Source organism: Diorhabda sublineata, chromosome X (assembly GCF_026230105.1).
Source record: "Diorhabda sublineata isolate icDioSubl1.1 chromosome X, icDioSubl1.1, whole genome shotgun sequence".
Taxonomy (NCBI): Eukaryota; Metazoa; Arthropoda; class Insecta; order Coleoptera; family Chrysomelidae; genus Diorhabda; species Diorhabda sublineata.
Window position 1 is genome coordinate 31,767,173 of NC_079485.1, and position 11,173 is coordinate 31,778,345.

Below are 11,173 nucleotides of genomic sequence, written 5' to 3' on the forward strand. Positions count from 1 at the left end.
TGGCACCGCCGGATAGGTTTAAGGAAATTGGATGACAATTAATTTTAGATTGGTTATGGTGCACCCATTTAATGACCATCATATAGTCAGGATTTAACACCAATTGACGTTTTGTGGCCATTTCTGAACAAAAAATGGTGTAAAGCGTTAAGGAAGTTAGATGACAGTTGATTTTAGATTTGCTGTTATGCACTAATTTCATAGTTATCATATAGTCAGAATTTAATATCAATTGCGACGTTTTGGACCATTTCTGAACAAAAAATGGTGAAAAACATGCTGCGATTATTAAACAACTGGAGTATGTATTTATGAATCGAATAAGAACCATGATAATGCTTGAGTAGATTGAATAACAAAATCAAATTTTCCATTAATCACATGCAAACTCAACTGACATTCAGATCGAATCAGATTACCGATAACTTTGATCAGTTTTTAACGTCGAATGGTGACCTGGGAAGGAATTATCTACAACCTCTTCTCGACTATATTGGAAGCGATTAAACCATTCAAAACCACGTGCACGCGATGAAACTTACCACCAGATATTACTTTCAATAAATTATAAGGTTCAGTTGAGATTTTTCCAGAATTTACGTGAAATCAATTCGTTACTCCACGGTGACATCTAGCATTTTTACAGGGAAACAAAAACTAACGCCTATCGATTGCAAAAATCAAATTTTCATAGCGTATCAGTAAAACTTAAATAAAGAGAATAAGTTCCCCCTTCGCAACAATTGACTTTTTTCCATTTCAAGAAGATAGTGGTAGGTTTAGGATTCATCTACAACTCATTTTGCTAACCGTGTCCAAAAAGTCTCGGAAATGTTCATTAGAATACGCTTTTAGTCCAAAGTTACGAAGGGCGACACGCAACGCGCGGATAGCTTTCGCATATATAATTCATCACTCAGTATATTGGAAATTTGTTCTATTAATATGCCGATAGCCTCTTTCATCTCTATAAACTTAATCTAACGATCATCCAGTACCATTTGGTCGGTGTTTTTCGCAATTTCTGGCCGTCCTAAATGCTCGTTGTCAATCAAACTGATACGGTCACGTTTGTATTCATCTGCTCAAAATATTAGGGTCGTAAATGAGAATGCAGAGTTTCTAAGTCTTCTTTAATTTTGGTAGGCTTATTGCTATGAGTGCTGACATCTCCAGGTTAAGATTGAGAACATCTCATACAATCCTATGGTGTGATATCCTCAAGTCTTCATATGTGTGACATATATTTAAATTTGATATAGTTTTTGTGCTGATATTTTTTTTATAAAGCTTCTTGAATCAATATCATTTCAATAATATAATAATCTATTCATGTCTTCAAAAACATAATAGATAAATACGTCGAATAAATATTCTTTCATATAATAATTTTGATGTTTGTCTGTGATGAATGGTTGGAAACGCTGCTAAAATTCAGTTTTTTTTGTCTCAAAGTAGAGGTAATTTTACGAATAGTTGAACGAGAAAATACAGAAATCTCCTGCCCTATATGTTACACTGTTATATGAACAATCTGGTAACATTTTCCGTGAACCTTGAAATTGGTTGGCCTTTTTCCTTTGAACAAAACAAGAATGAAGTTATAAGTTATTTTGAAGTACCTCTTAATAAATAAGTGTTTCATTTTCTTTCTGAAGCTATTTCCTGTCGCCCATTTTCTCGTTCGATCAATTTTCAGGAATCTAACAACAAAAGACTGATTTTCGATTTGAAAATGACAAAATATGAAACCAATTGTGAAATCCGCATCGCAGTCAATAGAGTATAATGCTCCGTTTGTTGAGTTTCGAGAGAGGCACATTTCTCCGGATACAATCTAAGTTAAACTTCAATAAGTCTTTGATATACTCGTAAAAATAGATTTTTTTACTTTTTATATTTTTTTATATTATATATATATATATATATATATAATCGTGAATTGATATCTTTTCATATAACAGGTGAGTTTAGAAACTATAGTTAAACAAACTCGAACTGAAATTAGTCAGCTTCGATATCTGTATATCAATAAATTCCAATTTGAACGAAATCTACTTGTTTATAACGAAGTAATCAAAGTTTCCGTTGATATGGAACTGTCAGTATCATTTTAAAGATTTGAAACGTTTTTTCGCGGTTATGGACTAACTCTATTCATTGGAATACGTAGCAAACGTTCTACGTTTGCAATTATAAATACTACATTATCTGTTCCAAAATCGATTGTATATGATTGAGCTTGCTGTAAGTTATAATTGGATAGTTATTATTTATGTTGGATGCAGTGTGATTGTATCCATCCCCTTGTCACTTTTTTGGCTGAAGTAGGAATACATCCCTTCCGGTTATACTAATAATGTACCGATCATCACGTTATAGAATGGACTCAAACCACAGTTTGAAGTGATATACAAGATAATTACCAGTAGTTTCAATTAGATTATTTTCTATCTCTTTCTATCAGCTTCTGTTCATTGCTTGTTGGTGCTCTTCATAAACAGATTTCTTGAATGCTTGTAATGATTGTGCCAGTCCATACTTTTCAATCATATTTTTGGCATTTACCTTAAATATAATAAATTCATAATTCATTCATAAATAAACTCATGGAATTATGACTGTTTCTGTACTTTGGAATAATTCCAGATATTGGAGCATTTAGTCCGGACTTTGAACTGACAGATTACCATTTAATGGGCAAGGTCTTAGTAAACGTTCGTTTCAGGTTAGTGATGTTACGTAGATTCGACTCCGATTCCGAAAAACCGGAACTTGATATTATATATCCGATTTCGACTTCGGTTCTGATAGTTTTAAATCGGAGGCTAGAACCAGAGGGCGTTGACAGGCATTTTGTATTGACAGACTTATACTTGTCACGCGCTTTTTGTTTATTATTTTTTCACTTGTTATTTTGCATTCAAGAAAGACGGTTCATTTGTTTTTTTTTCCTGACGCTTGAGTTTATAATGAGAATTGTGTGTTTCAATTTAATATATGACATTTCATTAGAGGTCTAATAATGAAACCAAAAACAAGCATTATTTGGAATTTCTTCGAAATAAGGTCAAAGGTCAGTTATATATGTACGAATACGAAGAATTTGTTAAACTAGAAACTGAGAAGAAAAGAAAAATCATGCTATGAACGGCATCGATATTTTCGGGGACTGACACAGAAATTGGCTTTCCCGATCGGTCATTATCTTCATTGGAAAATTAACTTCTTTTGAAGCTTGCAGTCCAATTTTTCACAGTCGCATGTGAAGAACATTGTTGACCAAGGGTATTAAGCATATCTTCGTAAATCAGCTTACCTCTTAACCCTTTTAAATACAGGTACTTGATGATGGGTCGATACTCCCATTTTAATTTAATTTATTGCGTAACTCTGGTTTACTTTTTTGACATCAAACTTTTACATTGACACTTCTAATAATTTATTGTTCCTTGTTATGGTGACGCAATATTTTGTTTATGCATGGAACTGGTCTAGGCTAACTAGATATCAATACATCCTCGTAGATTGATTTCTGAAATAGCTCCCTTCAAATTCTGTAGAAGGCATTGGATTTAGTTCGAGGTGCCGAATTATCAGTTAAGATAAAAACAGTTGAAATGAATGATTTGCTGAAACAATATGACAAAATTTCATTTACAACAGACATTTGAAATGAACCAAGTATAAACGTATCGTTATTAGTCTAACAGCGCATGCCATAAATGAAAAATTTTACAGTTAATGGGGGAAAATTTACTGTTTAGTTTGTTAAATATAATTTGTTTCTTCTGGAATCACTTTATGTGATCTTATTTACTTGTATTAAAGAAAATTTAATTTTTCATTCATTTCTTGAAATACTGAAATTAAAAAGGCTAAAATATAATTTATTTTATTAAGCCGGATCTTGAATGTTTATTCATGAAATATGATTGTTAAGCTCTTTAACATCATTTTCAAATATATCGTGTCATTATTTCCCGACAGAATTAAAACTTCACGATAAATTTCGTCGTTATAAATCTATAATGCTACAATATGAACACACAATGTAGACTATTGAACGGCTAAAACTCCGTATTCTTCGACTGCAATTTAGCCATTTCTCAATTGACTTTTGATCGGTTGAAAACAAAAGTTACATTCTGAGGAACCTGTCAAAAAGATGATAAACGAATAGGTAAAGTACAGCAGATCTTTAATCTGCCTCCGAATTCGGTTTCGATATAACCACTTTCGTTTTATCCCTGGTCAAAACCATGGAAAAAGATCTCCAAATATTAAGAATTTCTTTTTGTATGATTATTCCATTGTACAAAAATACCGTTAACTTTGCACAAATAAGAATATACGAATGAGTTGGACTGATCTACATGATACTTGACACGTATAGCACTTTGAAGAAACTGAAATAACGAATCTAACAACGCCATTTCTTACTAAACGACAGAGCTCATTGAAGGTTTACTACTAGCTCGTACTGAATTGGAAAATTGTTTCTTATATGAGAAAAAAATATATTCTAGACAGATCAAAAAACTATCTTTTGAACAGCAGCTGAAAATTTAATATAATTTGCGAATTTTTTCAAATTATGTCACAATATTCTGAAAAGCCGTCTAGAATTGTTGTGAAAACTGATATTCTGTTTAATCAGTGAAATAGTCAAACAAAAAATAGAACGAAATTATTTAAATAAAGCTATGAAAAAGTACGTAGGATTCGGGGCAAACGAAACTTTCAATCTGATTAAATGAAAAACATTCAATATTGAATAATTAGAGAATAATTTGATTTAAAATTATATTCAGTTGATACACACATCCATACCGCATAAAATACCGTTTCGGTAACTTTCGAACATTAATTATACCAAGCGGCAACTTTGAAAGTAATTAAAAATGCCACCGGGACAGTGCCATGCACTCGGCTTATTCATCAAAAGGAATTTTCTATTAAATTATAACTACCAACAAATATATGGGGAAATAGATGTTCATAAATTACTTAAATAAAAAAAACAGTTAATGTACGAATTTAGTTATTATTAGGTATTATTTTCTTGTATAAATATCTTTTCGTAATTTGGAGATTTAAAACATTGAATTATTGGCAATATTTCGAAATCTGTTCAGTTCATTATGGGAAGGAATTTTGAATTGGAAATTGTAGAAACTGTGAGCTAATATTCGAAGTTTTCAATAAACCCTTCGCGCTATACTAAAACTAATGGCAGCTATTTCCTACAACCCTTCAAAGTGGTGCAGTAGGGACATAATTGCCAAATGTTCCGATTTCAGTTATTTATATTATAATTAACTCACTTTAGGAATTCATCAGGCCGTATAGTCATTAACAGGCGCATAAATGTGGATTCGCCTGAGAAACGGTCTCGAAAAGGACTCCATTAAATAACACAAAAGACTCATTACACATCACCCACTCTAATATTTTTACATGGAATTTAAAGAGGAATTTCGTTGGTAAGATTGAGTAATTTTCAAGATGCCGTCCCCCTGAAGCGAATCTCGTAATTTAACCAAGGAAGTTTATGACAAGGTGGAAAAATTAACTGTGACGACTAATTTACATTGTTTTTTGTGTATTTTCAACATAAATGAAAATTTAAAATACTAATTATTGTACTCAAAAGTTATTTTACCAAAGTTTCAGGTATATTTGACTGTTTCTAACTGCTCCTGAATTTCAAGTACAATAAATGTGCATCAATATATCTAATACATTATAAAATGACTGATGAAGAATTGTAAAGTGTCGGATGTACACTCGAGGATGAAATTCGTGAAGGTCATCATTACAACAATGCAAGTTTATACTTGAACTCCCCAGTTACTATTGTTTTCAAAATTCTTTTATTAAAATTTTTTTATTAATTTCCATCGATAGAAGTAGCTCTCCATTCAACTGAAAAAACATACACGGAATCGAATTTGTTTTCGATTGTCAATTAAAAATATTTTTCAATGATCATATATTCAAAAGAACGGCTTTCAACTTGTCTTTACGCTTGAAAATCCGTCTAAAAAGCACCCTGATTTATGTGAAACCCTACAATTAACATATTTTATTGTGGCAAAGACAAAACTAAGTAACTTGGAATTGTTACAGTTATTACGCACTCATTTCCCTCTTCATTTTATGCAACAAAGTGGTTTCATGACCCCGTCGCCGTGGGCTGGAATTCCAGCACGGTCTTTTTGGTCTTTTGCAGAAAAGTGCATAAATCAAAGGGGGATGGAATTGCTCGTACGCAAAAGCTTACGTCTATCGTTCGTGTGTTGGTGGAAAAGCTTAAACATATCCATCTATTCGTGAGGTAAACTAGATTATATTTAACATTCAAAATTTTTTTTCAAAGTTTTTTTTAAATTATTGTTAATTCAACTACGAAATGTGTCATTTTGGAAATATTGATACACAAAATACATTACAAATTACTTTTATTATCTCTAAGTTTACAAAAAAACTAAATACATATCCAAATTTTTCGAAAAATACTGATCTAACTTCTCTACAAATGGAATTTCCCTTGCGTAGTTTTCTATGGTTTGCCTCAGATATAAAACACGGTTGGTATCATTGTACGAACTTTCTAACATCTCTATACCAGAATATAATTTTCAAAGTGACTTTTGGATTACATTTGATGATCACTTTCTTTCTTTCTCTCTCTTTCTTTCTTTCTTTCTTTCTGTCGGCTCCTCTTCATTTATTAACGAAATTTTTGGCATCGCTATCAATTCTTCATCACTCATACGCGCACAATTTGTCGCTACGAGTTCTTCGAGGTCCTCGACTGCAATACTCCCAAGATCAGACTACTCCATCTTAGACGCGAAATCGCCAATCACCTGTCTTATAGTATCTTGAACTCGCAAACGTCTGCATGGTGCCTCTACCACATCAGGCCAAAGATTTCTCCAAACTCAACTCATACAGCTCAGCTTCATTTCATTCCAAGTTGCAGCGATGTTTTGTACAGTATTTATAATGTTATAGGACTTCCACCATCTCTTTATCGAATAAGCTGACCAAATGTGCGGCGGTGATAGTAAGCATTGAGGTAATAAAACTTTTGGAGGCAGACCAATACGATTGCAGTACGCTTTGACATCTGGACAAAAACTGTTTGTATACCGGTTGGAAAAAACCTCTCTTGCTACCCAGGCTCTTCGATTGGATCACCAAACAACTAGTAAGCTATCTTTATCAGTGCTGCGCATAGCGCGAGGTGTTTCCGACTGATATACCAGCAAAGATTTCAATTTAAATTGTCCATTTGCATTTCCACCCAGATTCGATCGATCAAATGCATAGACAAAATATCTAGATATCCAACGTACTAATCGTTTTTTATCCCGTCTATGACGCCCTCTAGGCGCGCAGTCTCGTTATTTAATAGCCAGACCTCGTACATTTGAGTTAGTTCTTTTATTGATAAGAATTCCGTATTGTTTCGAGGCAAAAATCATCTTATACATAGTAATGTAATTATTTAATTGTCAATAACTAATTTTTATATTATTCTGTGATGATATTCTCAGTGAGTTTTAAGCAGGTTACAAACCATTTTTATTTTGAGATTGGAACCAAAATTACCGTATAGCATTGTACTTTATTGAAAATAATCACATTAAAAACTCTAGAATACCGCAAAATTAACATTTTCTTATTTTTGATTTGATATTTATGCTAAAATTAATGTGCTATGCAAACAAATTTTTCGTTTCCAAAAATTGGCTTTTAGTTTAGTTAGATTTAAATAATTTTGTAGAATCTGCACCACACATGAAAATATATTTTATTGAAAAGCTACAAGGACAAAGTCGTCTCAAAGGTTTGCTCATTTTTATAGAATGAACTAGTAATAAATCAAGATAGTTGTATAGTGCTTGCCAAATCGAAGTGCACTTTGTAGTAAAATATATATCTGAGTGCATCAAATAACATCACTGGTGGATTATTTATATCTATCAGAAAATACTAGATAGTTTTATAACGATACTACAAATTTAGATCCTATTTAGATTTAGGTCCTTCATAGCTTGACTTGTCTTCTAATATACTTATAGTCAAGATGTTCATATTTCATTTTTAATTGATGATAGAGAATTTTCAATGACACATATGCTGTTTATATTTCCAAGCTTTTAAGTTCATTTGGTTTGATGTTTTCATAAGATACACATCAAATCGTGGAATTATATAAAAAAAATACGAGTTCCTTGCAAATAAGTAATTCAATCATTTATTTCAAAGGGCTATTTCCAAAAAAGATTTTTTTCTAAACGGTATATTTCCGTATTGGTTTTCCTGGGTCCAGTCCTGATCGAGGGTCCCTCGAAGCTCAGCTGTAATCCGACTTTTGTTTATTCATTCTGTTTGTACATCGCTGCTTCTGGTATTGTCGTCCATCGCACTTACATACAGACATACGCATATAATACTTCCACGTTCAATCAGAAATAGCAAAGGTTGAAATTCTGTTATTCTTTCATTCTAAACTTTCTGTTAAAAAAGGAAAGAAGATAAACATCACCAAAAAGTTGTATATATAAATAGGGAAGACATCCCAATATTTCGAAAATAGACTGAAAGATCATCAATACGATAGCAAAATCCTTTAAAGTACTACGAAATATCAAAAAACGATAAATTAAATCATGAAGAAACGAAAATTCTTGAAACGGAAGTAAATACACGAAAAAGAGAATTTTTAGAAATGTATTACATTCTTAAAAACGAAAAAGCTATAAATGATAAAATAGACCTAAATAATTTAAATAAAATTTATCGTTCTATTCTGTAAATTTTGATAAAACTACGAACAATTTGATTGATAGTTGCTACATAATTTTGAGATGTAAAAACTAAGGATAAAAACATTTATTTTGATTTTGGTATTCATTATGTAGGTGATCTAATGATTAATATAAATACGCAAATTGTCAGTGTCAAATCATATTTTGATAAAGACTAATAGTAGTCAAAACGTTAATCTTATATGCTTTTAAACAAAATTTTGATTTATTATCAATTTGAATTATTATTACGGTTAGCTCTAATTTATTTAATTCGAAGTTTCTTTTTGAAGTCTGGTATTATAATTGACTAAATCTGAATAAATTTTATTACTGTTACTAATTTCGAATTATTTAACTATAAAATTCTAAAACAATAAAAAACAATCAAAATTGATTTGATATAATTCTAAATTTTTATGTACATCTCGACACATGTGTGTAATTATTATTTTTATTGATACTAGTGAATTAAATTCAATAACCTTCGGTTTACAATCCCATGTTACCAGCAAACAGTACCACCTGACACAAACCAGGAACTCAGGAGCCAAACTGCCACAAATTTCACTCCTGTACTTTAATATCTTGTTTCTATTAATTTCCTCAATAAATTGTTTTAATCAAACTTTTCCCCATAACTTCCCGACCACCTTCGTTTTTCTCCAGCACTTCTAGACTAGCGAGACAAAAAACAGAGAACTTTTGTCAACTTTCTTTCCTATTTATACATTCCGAATTTTTTTCCGTCTGTAACCACCTGTCTTATAGTATCTTGAACTCGTAAACGTCTGCTTGGTGCATCTACCACATCAAGCCAAAGATTCCTCCAAACTTCACTGATACAGCTCAGCTTCACTTTATTTCAAGCTCTAGGGATGTTTTGTACAGCATTCATAATGTTATAGCACTTCCACCAATCACGCAAAGATTCTTTTCCATTTCTTTCTCAAATCAGCTGACCAAATGTGCGGCGGTGATAGTAAGCATTGAAGTAATGAAACTTTTGGAAAGAGACAATTACGATTGTAGTACGCTGGACAAAAGCTGTTTGAATACCAGTCGGAAAAAACCTCTCTTGCTACCCAGGCTCTTCGATTGGATCACCAAACAACTAGTAAGCTATCTTTATCAGTGCTGCGCATAGCGCGAGGTCTTTCCGACTTATATACCAGCAAAGATTTCAAGTGCCCAGTGGCATTTTTACCTATTTCTACAACCAGTTTCGAAGGCACAACGTTTACTATAATTATTTTTTTTCAATAAAAAACCTTTTATGCGGTCAATCTCTACACTACAAATTGTTTGTGTAGTATAAATCACAGATATCTATTTTTAGAGTTCACGTGTGTAGCTGAATTTCCAGAAACCGGATACTTTTCCTGATAGACTAGTGCCCGTTTTATGATGTTTAGCTGAAATGGACCTTAATCATGAATTTTTCTGTACCCGGATCATTGAGTCGCTATTAAATTTTTACTCGGCTCCGTTTTTTGTTATATTGTCCTTCATTTCATGCTTTTCTTCCTCACATATACCCGGAAATTAATGTCCCTATTCAAACAGCGTTTTTTGTTGAAGAAAGTTAACTTCCACGTTCTCTAAGGAATATCAAAATAGGACTATCAACTTGATGTAAATTTTGTAGTTTCATATAGTTTCTCCTCGAATAGAAACCCTTAATGAAAAAATCCATTTTTTTTATATTGTATAGAGTATAAACTTAATTTTTTTCAGTTTGGCAATGTACTTCAAATAGTAATACAAATTTCATTATTATTATCACATTTTGATTATTCATAATAAGTATCGTTTCAGGTTTCATGGCATTGGCATTTGTGAATATTTCACGATAGTTAGAACACTTTCCCACCACTTCGAATAATATTCCATTCATGTTTATTTATCAATCAAATAACCTCTTTCCCTCCTATATCCTCAAAGCCCTTTGAATCATAATAAGCTATAGAAGTCCATACAATTTTTATTCAATAAATTTTAACTTATGTCAACTGCTCCTGGCCGATAAATTGTAAACCATGAGTGGCTAGATATGTCGTTATTATTCTTAAAATAAAAATTATGCTGCCATTTTAAATCTTTTACGTAATGGGCGAGGCCGCTTCTGACATCACAATATAACCTCTAACATTATCCATTGTGATAGTGACACAGCTTACAGCACAACGTTCGATTCTATTACCTCCAATTGCCGACATACCCGTGAAATCACACAAAAGTGCATTGTAATAGATTTGGATCATTAATATCAACACCAACAACATTGCCATTCAACAAAGTTTGCCACTGTGTTGGATGTTAACAACTTGGGTGACGCAGCATCATGG